Raw genomic sequence first — 17,896 nt, 5'->3', positions numbered from 1 at the left:
AATGGCAAGCAATACAAGGATGATGCAAATCTGCAATTAATAGCATGATATCACTTAGAATGCAACAAGAAACTAAGCTACTACACTCTAACATAGCAACAAATCATATGCAAATTATGTACAAGAGATGCTTGACAAAACATGAACACTCAGATATGGCTGAATCACACTAGAACAGGTTCAAACAAGCATGGCAAAGGTGCAAAAGATATCAGCTTCACAGACTTGGTGAAAATACTAACATGTCAAAAACAACATCAGGAAGCAATGTTTAGAGCAAGAAAACAACATGTTACCGGAACATATCATGGCAAACAAAGGCATAGAATGTTTGTACTAAATGCATAGAACAAAACTCCCTTACTGAACATGAGCCAAAAAGGCACAGAAAACATGATGGCACTCATGTAAACATAGCAAGTTTTATAAACAGATTTAGACTTGGTGAAATTAGGACATGGCAGAAATAGATTCATGATAGCAACTTTGCTAGCTCATGCCACTCACCACAAAGCATTACATGACAGAAAAATCATACCACCAGTAATAAAACATGTTCATGAAGCTAAACATGGCAAGAGCAAGTTCATAGGATGCCTAGATCACTAGTAAAACACATGGCAATATTGATTATCATGTTAACAATCTGTCAGGAACATTATTTAGCACAAGTAGAGCAAGGAAATGACATGCTAGAGTACTCCATTATTGCAACGGAGGCATGAATGGATAGAGCATAACCACATGTTCAAAACATCATTACTTTCTGTATCCATGAGATCCCATCTTGGGGCCTGTTCCGGAGCACCACCGGAGGGGGCATCGATCATGGAGGGCTTCTACATAAACACCATAGCCCCTCCGATGAAGTGTGAGTAGTTTACCTCAGACCTACGGGTCCATAGTTAGTAGCTAGATGGCTTCTTCTCTCTTTTTGGATCTCAATACAATGTTCTCCCCCTCTCTTATGGAGAACTATTCAATGTAATCTTCTTTTTGCGGTGTGTTTGTTGAGACCGATGAAGTGTGGGTTTATGATCAAGTCTATCTATGAATAATATTTGAATCTTCTCTGAATTCTTTTATGTATGATTGGTTATCTTTGCAAGTCTCTTCGAATTATCAGTTTGGTTTGGCCTACTAGATTGATCTTTCTTGCAATGGGAGAAGTGCTTAGCTTTGGATTCAATCTTGCGGTGTCCTTTCCCGGTGACAGTAAGGGCAGCAAGGCACATATTGTATTGTTGCCATCGAGGATAACAAGATGGGGTTTTCTTCATATTGCATGAGTCTATCCCTCTACATCATGTCATCTTGCTTAAGGCGTTACTTTGTTTTTAACTTAATACTCTAGATGCATGCTGGATAGCGGTCGATGAGTGGAGTAATAGTAGTAGATGCAGGCAGGAGTCGGTCTACTTGTCTTGGATGTGATGCCTATATACATGATCATACCTAGATATTCTCATAACTATGCTCAATTCTGTCAATTGCTCAACATTAATTTGTTCACCCGCCTAGAATACTTATGCTCTCGAGAGAAGCCACTAGTGAAACCTATGGCCCCCGGGTCTATCTTTATCATATTGATCTCCTACTACTTAGTTATTTCCTTTGCCTTTAATTTAATTTGCATCTTTATCATAAAAATACCAAAAATATTATCTTATCATACCTATCAGATCTCACTCTCGTAAGTGGCCTTATAGGGACTGACAACCCCTATTTGCGTTGGTTGTGAGGATTTATTTGTTTTGTGCAGGTACGAGGGACTCGCGCGTAGCCTCCTACTGGATTGATACCTTGGTTCTCAGAAACTGAGGGAAATACTTACCCTACTTTGCTGCATCATCCCTTCCTCTTCGGGGAAAACCAAGGCAGTGCTCAAGAGGTAGCAGGGGTGCATATTTATAGGTAGAGGGAGCTAGGAGTGTCCAAAAGAGGTGTGGTTTTTGAAGGAAATATGCCCTGGTGGCAATAATAAAATTATTATTTATTTCATTATATTATGATAAATGTTTATTATTCATGCTAGAATTGTATTAACCAGAAACATAATACATGTGTGAATACATAGACAAACAGAGTGTCACTAGTATGCCTCTACTTGACTAGCTCGTTGATCAAAGATGGTTATATTTCCTAACCATAGACATGAGTTGTCATTTGATTAAGGGATCACATCATTAGGAGAATGATGTGATTGACTTGACCCATTCCGTTAGCATTAGCACTTGATCGTTTAGTTTGTTGCTATTGCTTTCTTCATGACTTATACATGTTCCTATGACTGTGAGATTATGCAACTCCCGTTTACCGGAGGAACACGTTGTGTGCCACCAAATGTCACAACGTAACTGGGTGATTATAAAGGTGCTCTACAGGTGTCTCTGAAGGTACTTGTTGAGTTTGGCGTATTTGGAGATTAGGATTTGTCACTCCGATTGTCGGAGAGGTATCTCTAGGCCCACTCAGTAATGCACATCACTATAAGCCTTGCAAGCATTGCAACTAATGAGTTAGTTGCAGGATGATGTATTATAGAATGAGTAAAGAGACTTGCCGGTAACGAGATTGAACTAGGTATTGAGATACCGACGATCGAATCTCGGGCAAGTAACATACCGATGACAAAGGGAACAACGTATGTTGTTATGCGGTTTGACCGATAAACATATTCGTAGAATATGTAGGAGCCAATATGAGCATCCAGGTTCCGCTATTGGTTATTGACCGGAGACGTGTCTCGGTCATGTCTACATAGTTCTCGAACCCATAGGGTCCGCGCGCTTAAAGTTCGATGACAGTTATATTATGAGTTTACGTGTTTTGATGTACCGAAGGTAGTTAGGAGTCCCGGATGAGATCTGAGGGACATGACAAGGAGTATCGAAATGGTCGAGACGTAAAGATCGATATATTGGACGACTATATTCGGACATCGGAAAGGTTCCGAGTGATTCGGGTATTTATCGGAGTACCGGGGAGTTACGGGAATTCGTCGGGGAGTGTATGGGCCTTATTGGGCTTTAGGGGAAAGAGAGAGCGGCAGGCCGCGCGCCCCCCAAGGCCTAGTCCGAATTGGACTAGGGGGAAGGGTTGCGCCCCCTCCTTCCTTATCTTATCTTTTCCCTTTCCTTCTCTCCTACTCCTACTACTTGGAAGGGCTCCTAGTTCCACTAGGAAAGGGGGAATCCTACTCCCGATGAGAGTAGGACTCCCCTAGAGCGTGCCATAGAGAGGGCCGGCCCCTCCCCTCCTCCACTCCTTTATATACGTGGCCAAGGGGCACCCCATAGACACAACAATTGATCTCTTGATATCTTAGCCGTGTGCGGTGCCCCCCTCCACCATAATCCACCTCGATCATATCGTAGCGGTGGTTAGGCGAAGCCCTGCGTCAGTAGAACATCATCATCGTCACCACTCTGTTGTGCTGACGAAACTCTCCCTCAACACTCGGCTGGATCGGAGTTCAAGGGACGTCATCGAGTTGAACGTGTGCAGAACTCGGAGGTGCCGTGCGTTCGGTACTTGATCGGTCGGATCGTGAAGACGTACGACTACATCAACCGCGTTGTGCTAACGCTTCCGCTTTTGGTCTACTAGGGTACGTGGACACACTCTCCCCTCTCGTTGCTATGCATCACCATGATCTTGCGTGTGCGTAGGAATTTTTTTGAAATTACTACGTTCCCCAACAGTGGCATCCGAGCCAGCTTTTATGCGTTGATGTAATATGCATGAGTAGAACACAAGTGAGTTGCGGGCGATATAAGTCATACTGCTTACCAGCATGTCACACTTTGGTTCGGCGATATTTTTGGATGAAGTGGCCCGGACCGACATTACGCGTACGCTTACGCGAGACTGGTTTTACCGTCGTGCTATGCACACAGGTGACTAGCTGGTGTCAGTTTCTCCAACTTTAGTTGAACCGAGTGTGGCTACGCCCGGTCCTTGAGAAGGTTAAAATAGCACTAACTTGACAAACTATCGTTGTGGTTTTGATGCGTAGGTAAGAACGGTTCTTGCTCAGCCCGTAGCAACCACGTAAAACTTGCAACAACAAAGTAGAGGACGTCTAACTTGTTTTTGCAGGGCATGTTGTGATGTGATATGGTCAAGTCGTGATGAGATATAAGTTGTTGTATAAGATGATCATGTTTTGTTGAAGTTATCGGCAACTGGCAGAAGCCTTATGGTTGTCTCTTTATTGCATAAGATGCAAGCGCCAAATAATTGCTTTACTTTATCGCTATGCGATAGCAATAGTTGCAAGAGCAATAGTTGGCGAGGCGACCATGTGATGACACATTGATATAGATCAAGATGATGGAGATCATGGTGTCATGCCGATGACGATGGAGATCATGACGATGCTTTGGAGATAGAGATCAAAGGCACAAGATGATAATGGCCATATCATGTCACATATTTTGATTGCATGTGATGTTTATCTTTTATACATCTTACTTTTCTTAGTTATGATGGTAGCATTATAAGATGATCTCTCACTAAATTTCAAGATAAAAGTGTTCTCCCTGAGTATGCACCGTTGCCAAAGTTCGTCGTGCCCAGACACCACGTGATGATCGGGTGTGATAAGCTCTATGTCCATCTACAACGGGTGCAAGCCAGTTAAAAGCACAAGTGCTCCCTGGGTGATTTTGATAATTAATGAAAACATATCTCTTGTTGGACTAATACTTTTACCTAGTATGTTTCAGACAAGTTCAACAAATTAAGTGGCATGGACTAAAGGATGTGGAACCCCTTCAAGATGCTAAGGACAAAGGATTAGCTCAAGCTTCAAGATCAAGACTCTACATTTTCCATTTTAGTGATCCAAGATCACATTGAGTCTATAGGAAAAGCCAATACTATCAAGGAGGGATGAGGTGTTGCTTGATGAGGTTCTTGCTTCATAGTGCTTAGTGATATGCTCCAAAACCCTCAACTACCTTACCCACATCCACATATGACCTAAACCAAAAGTCAAACTCGGCCCCACCGATTCTTTCTATCCGGCGCCACCGAGTTCAGATGTCATAGCCACTGCCAGAAACCCTAATCAGTTCGGTCTCACCGATGGGATCTCGGTCTCACCGAGATGGGCTTGCAAACTCTCTGTTACCTGTTGCAATATTTTCGGTCCCACCGAGATATGCCATCGGCCCCACCGAGTTTGCTTGGCCAACTCTCTGTTTCACTTATTACCCAAATCGGTCCCCCCGAGTTTGAGTAATCGGTCAAACCGAGTTTTGTATTTACCCTAACCCTAGCACATCGGTCCCACCGAGCTGATCCAGTCGGTCCCACCGAAAAACCCTAACGGTGACTAGATTTGTTGAATCGGTCCGACTGAGTTTATCAATTCGGTCCCACCGAGTTTGGCAAGTTGTGTGTAATAGTTAGATTTTGTGTGGAGGCTATATATACCCCTCCACCCACTCTTCATTCGTAGAGAGAGCCATCAGAACATACCTACACTTCCAATACACATTTTCTGAGAGAGAACCACCTACTCATGTGTTGAGGCCAAGATATTCCATTCTCACCATATGAATCTTGATCTCTAGCATTTCCCAAGTTGCTTTCCACTCAAATCTTCTTTCCACCAAATCCATATCCTGTGAGAGAGAGTTGAGTGTTGGGGAGACTATCATTTGATGCACAAGAGCAAGGAGTTCATCATCAACACACCATTTGTTACTTCTTGGAGAGTGGTGTCTCCTAGATTGGCTAGGTGTCACTTGGGAGCCTCCGACAAGATTGTGGAGTTGAACCAAGGAGTTTGTAAGGGCAAGGAGATCGCCTACTTCGTGAAGATCTACCGCTAGTGAGGCAAGCCCTTCGTGGGCGATGGCCATGATGGGATAGACAAGGTTGCTTCTTCGTGGACCCTTCGTGGGTGGACCCCTCCGTGGACTCACGCAACTGTTATCCCTCATCGGTTGAAGTCTCCATCAACGTGGATGTACGATAGCACCACCTATTGGAACCACGACAAAAACATCCATGTCTCCAATTGCATTTGAATTCTCCAAACCCTTCCCCTTACATTCTTGCAAGTTGCATGCTTTATTTTCTGATGCTCATATATTCTTTGCATGCTTGCTTGATATGTATTGTGTTTGTTAAACTTGTGCCAAAACTCCACTTCAACTTAAAGAAATTAAAAACTGCAACTTTTGGTACTTAGTGTCTAATCACCCCCCCCCCCTCTAGACACCTCTTCTCGATCCTTTCAATTGGTATCGGAACTTTGGTCTCCATTGCCTTGGTTTAAACACCATTGGAGGAAGATGGATGAGTCTACTTTGGGGAGTCTTAGACGTAGAGTGCCTATTCTTGATGGAGAATATTTTCATGATTGGAAAAATGAAATGCTTGAGATTTTCAATGAATATCATTTGAGCAAGTATATTGCTAGCCCTTGTGCACCTCATGTTGATCCCATGCATCCTACCCTTGATGAGTCAATTGACATGATTCGCAATCTTAGAACTGTTAATCTTATCACTAGAGGCTTGCCTGGAAACTTGATTGGATGTTTGCCTACTCTTAAGTGTGCCTGCACCATATGGAAATTTCTTGAGGGACTCTTTCCAAATTATTCCTTGAAAGATCTAGATGAAATCCTCCATAAGTCTATTGCCTTGATTAAGATGAGTTCCAATTATCCAAAATTTGGTGACTGCTTATTTGAGCTTACAAATCTTACGAGTGCCAAAGGAGATGTTGGAATCATTAGCAATATCATTTCCAGAGCTATTAGAATTCATAAAGATAACTATAGAAATGATCATTTGTCTAATGAATTACCCTCTCTAGGAATTGACCAATCACAAAATGATGTTGAAAATGGATACTATGATGAGGATGATGATAGTGACTATGATCTAGATGATGCGATGAGACACTTTGGTCTTATGGAAAATCTTCGTGGCTACATGGCTGGAGGAAAGGAATGGGTCCTTGATAGTGGATGTACTGATCATATGACCGGAGATAAAGACATGTTTTGTGAGCTTGCTGGAAACGACGGCCCTCGAAAGTATGTCACTTTTGGTGATAATTCAAAGGGTAAGGTGGTTGGCCTTGGTAAGGTGGCCATCTCACATGATAGCTCCATACAAAATGTCATGCTCGTTGAATCTCTTGGCTACAACTTACTTTCAGTATCTAGACTTGCTGATTTCGGTTTCAATGTCCTATTTACTGAAGTAGACTACCAAGTGTTTCATAGAGATAATCATAAAATGGTCTTTACCGGTATACGTAGAGGAGATCGTTACATTGTTGATTTCACTAAAAAGGCTCAACCTAGAACTTGCTTAATTGCTAAATCTTCTAAAGGCTAGTTGTGGCATAGAAGGCTAGGCCATGTGGGCATGCGAAACCTTGACAAACTCATTAAAGGAAATCATATCCTTGGCGTTAACGATGTCATATTTGACAAGGATAGACTTTGTAGTGCTTGTCAAGCAGCGAAACAAGTTGGAGGAAGTCATCGCGCTAAGAACATTATGACCACAAGAAGACCACTCGAGCTACTTCACATGGATCTCTTTGGTCCAAATGCCTACAAGAGTCTCGGTGGTAACTCATTTGGTCTAGTCATAGTTGATGATTTTTCAAGATTTACGTGGGTATTCTTTCTTGATGACAAATCGCAGGTCCAAAAGATCTTCAAAAACTTTGCTAGGAAGGCCCAAAATCAATTTGACGTGAAGATCAAGAAGGTTCGGAGCGACAATGGAACGGAGTTCAAGAACGCAAATGTGGACACCTTTCTTGACGAAGAAGGGATTACACATGAGTTCTTGGCTACGTACACACCTCGACAAAATGGAGTCATTGAGAGGAAGAACTGGACTCTTATCGAGATGGCAAGAACGATGCTTGATGAGTACAAGACGCCAAAACACTTTTGGGCGGAAGCGGTTGAGACAGCTTGTCATGCAAAAAATTGCTTGTATCTTCACAAGCTACTCGGCAAGACGGCATACGAGCTCCTCACCGGTAACAAACCCCAAGTTGGATACTTTCGAGTATTCAGCTCAAAGTGCTACATTCTTGATAAGCATCGTCATTCTAAATTTGCTCCTAAGTCTCATGAAGGTTTCCTACTTGGTTATGGCTCAAACTCTCACACATACTTGTCTACAACAATTTCACCCGAAAGGTTGAAGAAACGGTAGATGTGAAGTTTGATGAATCTAACGGCTCGCAAGTAGAGCAATTGCCAATTGATGTAGGAGACAAAGATCCCTCGGAAGCAATCCAAGACTTGTCTATTGGTAAAATTCGTCCAACGGAGATAAAGGAGAGTACCTCGTCCATCCAAGTGGAAGCTTCTACCTCACGACAAGGTGAACCAAGAGTTGATATGGAAGCATCCACGAGTGGGACACACCAAGATGAAGAAAACAAGGAAGTGCACCAAGACGAACGTCAACAACCTCCTTCTCCACCACGACAAGAGAACGACAACGCTAACAATGAAGAAGGACAAGAAGAAGAACAAGATGAAGAAGATGTTCAATCAAGACCCAAGCAAAAGCTTTCACGAGTTCGAGCAAGAATTGCTAAAGATCATCCCATGGAGCAAATCTACAATGATATCCAAACCGGGAGAATAACGCGCTCTAAAACTCGTTTGGCTAACTTTTGTGAACATTACTCATTCATCTCTAGAGTTGAACCTATGAAGGTTGATGAAGCATTGGAGGATCCGGACTAGATAAACGCTATGCATGAAGAGCTACACAACTTTGAGAGAAATCAAGTGTGGACATTGGTCGAGAAGCCCGACAACAACCACAACATCATCGGTACCAAATGGGTATTTCGCAACAAGCAAGATGAAGATGGACGAGTGGTTCATAACAAAGCACGTCTCGTCACCCAAGGCTACACACAAGTCGAAGGTATGGACTATGGTGAGACATATGCTCCCGTTGCTAGACTTGAGTCCATTCGCATCTTACTTGCTTATGCTAATCACCATGATATCACTTTGTACCAAACGGACATTAAAAGTGCTTTTATAAATGGTGAAATTGAGGAGGAAGTTTATGTTAAGCAACCTCCCGGCTTTGTCAATCCTAAGAAACCTAATCATGTCTACAAACTTCACAAAGCCCTTTATGGTCTTAAACAAGCTCCTAGAGCATGGTATAAATGCTTGACCAAGTTCCTTATTGAAAAAGGCTTTGAAATTGGAAAAACAGATTCTACTATTTTTACTAAAAGGGTTAATGGAGAACTATTTGTATTCCAAATTTATGTCAATGATATTATATTTGGATCAACTAACCCTCATTTTAGTGAAAAGTTTGGGAAGCTAATGTCGGAGAAGTTTGAGATGTCTATGATGAGTGAACTCAAATTCTTTCTTGGTTTGCAAATCAAGCAAACCAAAGAAGGCACCTTTGTCTCTCAAACAAAGTACACCAAGGACTTATTCAAGAAGTTCAATATGCACGAATGCAAAGTTATGACTACACCCATGCCTACTAGTGGACATCTTGATTTGACCAAAGATGGTGAACCGGTTGATCAAAAAGTTTACCGCTCTATGATTGGTTCATTGTTATATCTATGTGCTTCACGTCCCGATATCATGCTAAGTGTGTGCATGTGTGCACGATATCAAGCTGCTCCTAAGGAATGTCATCTTAAGGCCGTGAAGAGGATAGTGAGATACTTAATACATACACCAAATTTTGGCATTTGGTATCCAAAGGGGGCTTCCTTTGATCTTGTTGGCTACTCTAACTCGGACTATGTCGGTGACAAGGTTGATAGAAAGTCCACTTCGGGTACTTGTCAATTCCTTGGTAGATCTCTTGTGTCTTGGTCTTCCAAGAAACAAAACTCGGTATCCTTATCCACCGCCGAAGCGGAATACATTGCCGCTGGCAAACTCTTAAAGATTATGGGATATATGTGAAACATGTTCCATTACTGTGTGACAATGAAAGTGCTATCAAGATTGCTCACAATCCCGTGCAACACTCTCGAACTAAGCATATTTAAGTTCGTCATCATTTCATTCGAGATCACGTTGCTAAGGGTGACATAAACCTTAAGCATGTTCGCACCAATAAACAATTAGCGGATATATTCACTAAACCACTTGATGAGAAAGTGTTTTGCAGGTTAAGAGGTGAATTGAACATCATTGATGCTTCAAAATTGGAGTAGGACCTCCATTGGATACATGCAAGACTTGAGCTTACGACTAATCACTTGATATTTCTCCTATGATGATTATCTTATGTCTTGAAAATTTGCATCTTGCATGTTATCTAACCCTTCTAGGTACTTGGATGAATCTAATTCTATGAGATTGCAACTCACTCACATATTGAGCAATCTCTACATCACCAAGTCTCTACATAATGGTGGTTGATGACAAGGAAGCACGAAACCTTTCAAACATATCCTTTGACAAATTCTATGTTGAGCTTCATGATTGTCATGTTGGATACACAAGTGCTCTTCCTTGCGAAAACTAACCCATGTAGGTAGATGAACTAAAAATCCAAAGGGTACTCCCAACTCTTGATGGGCTACATCAACCTTGAGCAACCCACACAAGTTCAACTACATGATCAAGATCAACACCGCCACCCAAGGTATGTTATTCCATCTTAGAGTAGCTTTACTCCAAGTCATGAGTCAAAGCAACTCGACAAGATGTGAATACATCAAGATACTTAAAAGAAAAATGGTAACCCCATTTTGAGCTTAAACAATGAGTACGACCTATGATCAAGTGATCTCACTTGACTCCTAAGTCAATATACTCTAACATAGGTGACTTTGTCACCGCCCAACTCTAGATCTTCTAGTTTCTTTTCTTTGCTTTTTGTTCTGCATTTTCTGCATCCAATTCATTGCATACCTTTGTGAGATCTTATCTGTCTAGTGAGCTGAGGTGACAAGTGTTTTTCTATGTGATGAACTCGGTTCCACCGGTTTCATGTCTCCGGTCTAGCCAAAGATTTTCGGAGCAACCGAAGCATACAACTCGGTGACATCGATTTCACTACAGGAAAAACATTTTGCCATTTATTCTTGCTTTATTCTTGATCCAGCTCCACTCAATGAATCTTGTCCTCTGCAAGCATCACATTTACCTTGCTTTGTAATGTGATTCAAGGACCGAACCCATTCACAACAAATTCCAGAAGTCCCTTCTTGGAAATTGATGTCAAAGGGGGAGAGAGAGATCACATCAAAGCTAAATCATATCTCTAGGGGGAGATATCTCTAGGGGGAGGGAATACTCCAGGAAAGAGTAATCTTCAAGGATCCCAGATGCTTGATGTTCAAGAGGAGAGATGCCACATGTCTTCTTGGGGGAAAGACATGTTCATATGTGCTCATTTGCATTAGCTCTGTTCATTTGTTTCTTTGAGCTCTGTTTTTCTGTTCCCTATCTTCTCCCAGTATACCATGCTAGATTCAGGGGGAGCAAGACATCCAAGGGAAAGAAATTTATTAAATTCATTGCATATCTTTCTCTTTGGGGACATGTCAAATCGTGGTACTCTGTACTCACTCTACATGTCATCCCAGTCTTGGTACTCTTGTGGTTTCTTTTGTTTGCTCTAAGCTAGTGGGTGCATCTGTGTTATCTAACCTTGTTTACGCAGGCTCATCCCATCCTAGCCAACTCAAGACCATAAGGTAAGTATATGCATCATAGTCATGTGTATGAGAAATTCTTGCTAATGTACATACTGTTTGCAAGAAGGACTCATGGGCATGAAGGTACATTTCCCATTTTCATCATTTGCTCTGATGCATATAGCCAAGATACATGTAACACTTTGCTACTCTGTCATGGTTATGCTCTCACATGCTTCTATATTCCATATTCACATGATTGCATACATGTAGGGGGAGCCTATGCTTGTTACATGTCTTTCCAAAGCTTTACTTGCTATTCTCTATATCTTTATCTAAAGCTTTGATGTATGTTGCCATCAATTACCAAAAAGGGGGAGATTGAAAGCACAAGTGCTCCCTGGGTGATTTTGATAATTAATGACAACATATCTCTTGTTGGACTAATACTTTTACCTAGTATGTTTCAGACAAGTTCAACAAATTAAGTGGCATGGACTAAAGGATGTGGAACCCCTTCAAGATGCTAAGGACAAAGGATTAGCTCAAGCTTCAAGATCAAGACTTTACATTTTCCATTTTAGTGATCCAAGATCACATTGAGTCTATAGGAAAAGCCAATACTATCAAGGAGGGATGAGGTGTTGCTTGATGAGGTTCTTGCTTCATAGTGCTTAGTGATATGCTCCAAAACCCTCAACTACCTTACCCACATCCACATATGACCTAAACCAAAAGTCAAACTCGACCCCACAGATTCTTTCTATCTGGCGCCACCGAGTTCAGATGTCATAGCCACTGCCAGAAACCCTAATCAGTTCGGTCTCACCGAGATGGGCTTGCAAACTGTCTGTTACCTATTGCAATATTTTCGGTCCCACCGAGATATGCAATCGGCCCCACCAAGTTTGCTTGGCCAACTCTCTGTTTCACTTATTACCCAAATCGGTCCCACCAAGTTTGAGTAATCGGTCAAACTGAGTTTTGGATTTACCCTAACCCTAGCACATCGGTCCCACCGAGTTGATCCAGTCGGTCCCACCGAAAAACCCTAATGGTCACTAGATTTGCTGAATCGGTCCGACCGAGTTTATCAATTCGGTCCCACCGAGTTTGGCAAGTTGTGTGTAATGGTTAGATTTTGTGTGGAGGCTATATATACCCCTCCACCCACTCTTCATTCATAGAGAGAGCCATCAGAACATACCTACAGTTCCAATACACATTTTCTGAGAGAGAACCACCTACTCATGTGTTGAGGCCAAGATATTCCATTCTCACCATATGAATCTTGATCTCTAGCCTTTCCCAAGTTGCTTTCCACTGAAATCTTCTTTCCACCAAATTCATATCCTGTGAGAAAGAGAGTTGAGTGTTGGGGAGACTATCATTTGAAGCACAAGAGCAAGGAGTTCATCATCAACACACCATTTGTTACTTCTTGGAGAGTGGTGTCTCCTAGATTGGCTAGGTGTCACTTGGGAGCCTCCGACAAGATTGTGGATTTGAACCAATGAGCTTGTAAGGGCAAGGAGATCGCCTACTTCGTGAAGATCTACCGCTAGTGAGGCAAGTCCTTCGTGAACGATGGCCATGATGGGATAGACAAGGTTGCTTCTTCATGGACCCTTCATGGGTGGAGCCCTTCGTGGACTCGCGCAACCGTTACCCTTCATGGGTTGAAGTCTCCATCAACGTGGATGTATGATAGCACCACCTATTGGAACCATGACAAAAACATTTGTGTCTCCAATTGCGTTTGAATTCTCCAAACCCTTCCCCTTACATTCTTGCAAGTTGCATGCTTTACTTTCCGTTGCTCATATATTCTTTGCATGCTTGCTTGGTATGTATTGTGTTTGTTAAACTTGTGCCAAAACTCCACTTCAACTTAAAGAAATTAAAAACTGCAACTTTTGGTACTTGGTGTCTAATCACCCCCCCCCCTCTAGACACCTCTTCTCGATCCTTTCACCAGTTTTGCACACGTAAAAATACACGGGTTAAACTTGACGAGCCTAGCATATGCAGATATGGCCTCGGAACACTGGAGACCGAAAGGTCGAGCGTGAATCATATAGTAGATATGATCAACATAATGATGTTCACCATTGAAAACTAGTCCATTTCACATGATGATCGGTCATGGTTTAGTTGATATGGATCACGTGATCACTTAGAGGATTAGAGGGATGTCTATCTAAGTGGGAGTTCTTAAGTAATATGATTAATTGAACTTAAATTTATCATGAACTTAGTCCTGGTAGTAGTAGCATATCTATGTTGTAGATCAATAGCTCGCGTTTAGCTCCCCTGTTTTATTTTTGATATGTTCCTAGAGAAAACTAAGTTGAAAGATGTTAGTAGCAATGATGCGGATTGGATCCGTTATCTGAGGTTTATCCTCATTGCTGCACAGAAGAATTATGTCCTTGATGCACCGCTAGGTGAGAAACCTATTGCAGGAGCAGATGCAAATGTTATGAATGTTTGGCTAGCTCAATATGATGACTACTTGATAGTTTAGTGCACCATGCTTAAACAGCTTAGAATCGGGACTTCAAAGACGTTTTGAACGTCATGGACCATATGAGATGTTCCAGGAGTTGAAGTTAATATTTCAAGCAAATACCCGAGTTGAGAGATATGAAGTCTCCAACAAGTTCTATAGCTAAAAGATGGAGGAGAATAGCTCAAGCAGTGAGCATGTCCTCAGATTGTCTGGGTACTACAATCGCTTGAATCAAGTGGGAGTTAATCTTCCAGATAAAATAGTGATTGACAGAATTCTCTAGTCACCATCATCAAGTTAGTAGAACTTCATGTGGAACTATAATATGCAAGGGATAACGGAAACGATTCCCAAGCTCTTCGTGATGCTGAAATCGACGTAGGTAGAAATCAAGAAAAGCATCAAGTGTTGATGGTAAACAAAACCACTAGTTTCAAGTAAAGGGACAAAGGGAAGAAAGGGTAACTTCAAGAAGAACGACAAGCAAGTTGCTACTCAAGTGAAAAAACCCAAGTCCGGACCTAAGCCTGAAACTGAGTGCTTCTACAGCAAAGGGACTGGTCACTGGAAGCGGAACTACCCCAAGTAATGGGCAGATAAGAAGGATGGCAAAGTGAACATAGGTATATTTGATATACATGTTATTGATGTGTACTTTACTAGTGTTTATAGCAACCCCTCCGTATTTGATACTAGTTCAGTTGCTAAGAATAGTAACTCAAAACGGGAGTTGCGGAATCAACAGAGACTAGTTAAGGGTAAAGTGACGATGTGTATTGGAAATGGTTCCAAGATTGATATGATCATCATCGCACACTCCCTATACTTTTGGGATTAGTGTTAAACCTAAAATAAATGTTATTTAGTGTTTGCGTTGAGCATGAATATGATTGGATCATGTTTATTGCAATACAGTTATTCATGTAAGTTAGAGAATAATTGTTGTTCTGTTTACATGAATAAAACCTTCTATGGTCATACACCCAATGAAAATGGTTTGTTGGATCTCGATCGTGGTGATACACATTTTCATAATATTGAAGACAAAAGATGCAAAGTTAATAATTATAGTGCAACTTATTTGTGGCACTGCCGTTTAGGTCATATTGGTGTAAAGCGCATGAAGAAAATCCATGCTGATGGGCTTTTGGAATCACTTGATTATGAATCAGTTGATGCTTGCGAACCATGCCTCATGGGCAAGATGACTAAGACTCCGTTCTCCAGAAAAATGGAGTGAGCAACAGATTTGTTGGAAATCATACATACTAATGTATGTGGTCCGATGAATATTGAGGCTCGCGACAGGTATCATTATTTTCTGATCTTCACAGATGATTTGAGCATATATGAGTATATCTACTTGATGAAACACAAGTCTGAAACATTTGAAAAGTTCAAAGAATTTCAAAGTGAAGTGGAGAATCATCGTAACAAAAATAAAAGTTTCTACGATATGATCGCAGAAGTAAAATATTTGAGTTACAAGTTTGGCCTTCAGTTAAAACAATGTGAAATAGTTTCACTACTCACGCCACCTGTGTCGGGGAAACTGATCCACCAACACCTATGGGGACCGGGCCCCTTTCGGTTCGGAGGGGGGCGGAGGCCGCGCAAAGAGCGGATCGAGGCAGTACACGCGAGCAGTTTTACCCAGCTTCGGGCCGCACGGATGCGTAAAACCCTACTGCTGCTTGTTTGTGTGTATTGAATTCTTGCTCAGGAGCGATGGACACTGCCAGACCAAGCGTGAGAGTGTTCCTGATGTTTCGAATGAGCCGAACCCCTTCTACGTTGCGCTTGGGCCTCCTTTTATACTTTCAAGGGGTCACCGACAGGTGGCAACGTAGACTAGAAGGGTAGAAATGGAAAAGGATGCGGTAGGTGCAGCTACCGCTACTGTGGACACAACGCACCCTACCTAACTCTGACGGCAGGGGACAAGGTCATTGAATGCCCGTCTGAGTTGCCTAAACAGTGCAAAAAGTGACCGTTAGGAGCGCCACCGTTTGCCACGATGGCCTTCTCTTCATCTCCGCTTGCCACCGCGTACCCCTGGCTGCACGGGCTCCCGCCACGCGCCCCTGAGGAAGCCTCGTGGCGACATGCGGGTGGGTGCGCTGGAGCGTGGGTACAGAGTGGCAGCGGGCCCCCGGCGAGTACCTTGTCGGGGTCGTCGTCTTGTCGAGTCCAGAAGCTTGTCGCTCACCGGACCTTGCCGGGACGTGCGGTGCATCGCAGCAAGTTTCTTGAAGTGTCGTGGTTAGCCTTCCCGGCAAGCTCCTCTTGCCGGGGCCTTGTCTCTTCCCGGCAAGATCCTCTTGCCGGGGCCTTGTCTCTTCATCTTGAATGTTTTGTTCTTGGATGGCTCCAAAGGAACCCACGGAGGACTCTGGCGGACGTCCGGCAAGCCTTGCCGCGCGGCGCTGCAACTGCCCGTGCACAAGTTCGGGATACTAGGGTACCCCTACTCTAGTACACCGACAGGAGCCCCCAGGCCTGGGCCACACACGGTGCCGAGCGCTGTTGGGCCAAGCCCAAAACAGGGCACGGGCACGCGCGGAGCCTGGGTTATGCCGAATCTAACTCCGTATCCACCGCGCCCCCCGTAACGGCACGCGTCAATCGCGGAGTCGTGGGAGAGATCGTGGGTGGTTGTTTATTTGGAAGGCCGAAATGTCCGCCCCGTCCCTCTTTATAAGCAGGGGAAACAGGGGCATTTCCCCACCTTCGCCCTTCGCTGCTGCAATCTCAGAAATCTCCACCGCCCTCCTCCGCTTGCAGAGTTGAAAGAGGGCAGCGCTCCGCCCCCGTCGCTGCCGCAACCACCAGCGCCGTCGATCTCCCCCACCGCCTCCGCCATGCCTCCGAAGCCCGGGAAGGGGAAGGCCACGAAGGCCGCGGCCACGAAAGCTGTGAAGTCGACCGAAGCGCAGCGGCTTGAGGCGCTGCCGAAGGAGCGGGCCACTTTCCCCCCCGAGCTCTCCGCGAAGGAGCTGAGGGAGTGGTACTATCTCTTCTGGTCGACGGAGACGCGGGCGCATCCGCGCACGAAGGTACTCTCCGCCGTCGCCTCGCAAGCAGCTCCAGATGTCGGGGAAACTGATCCACCAACACCTATGGGGACCGGGCCCCTTTCGGTTCGGAGGGGGACGGAGGCCGCGCAAAGAGCGGATCGAGGCAGTACACGCGAGCAGTTTTACCCAGCTTCGGGCCGCACGGATGCGTAAAACCCTACTGCTGCTTGTTTGTGTGTATTGAATTCTTGCTCAAGAGCGATGGACGCTGCCAGACCGAGCGTGAGAGTGTTCCTGATGTTTTGAATGAGCCGAACCCCTTCTACGTTGCACTTGGGCCTCCTTTTATACTTTCAAGGGGTCACCGACAGGTGGCAACGTAGACTAGAAGGGTAGAAATGGAAAAGGATGCGGTAGGTGCAGCTACCGCTACTGTGGACACAGTGCACCCTACCTAACTCTGACGGCAGGGGACAAGGTCATTGAATGCCAGTCTGAGTTGCCTAAACAGTGCAAAAAGTGACCGTTAGGAGCGCCACCGTTTGCCACGATGGCCTTCTCTTCATCTCCGCTTGCCACCGCGTACCCCTGGCTGCACAGGCTCCCGCCACGCGCCCCTGAGGAAGCCTCATGGCGACACGCGGGTGGGTGCGCTGGAGCATGGGTACAGAGTGGCAGCGGGCCCCCAGCGAGTACCTTGTCGGGGTCGTCATCTTGTCGA

Source organism: Triticum dicoccoides, chromosome 3A, assembly GCF_002162155.2.
Source record: "Triticum dicoccoides isolate Atlit2015 ecotype Zavitan chromosome 3A, WEW_v2.0, whole genome shotgun sequence".
NCBI classification, from domain to species: domain Eukaryota; kingdom Viridiplantae; phylum Streptophyta; class Magnoliopsida; order Poales; family Poaceae; genus Triticum; species Triticum dicoccoides.
Note: the sequence above shows the minus strand (reverse complement) of the source record.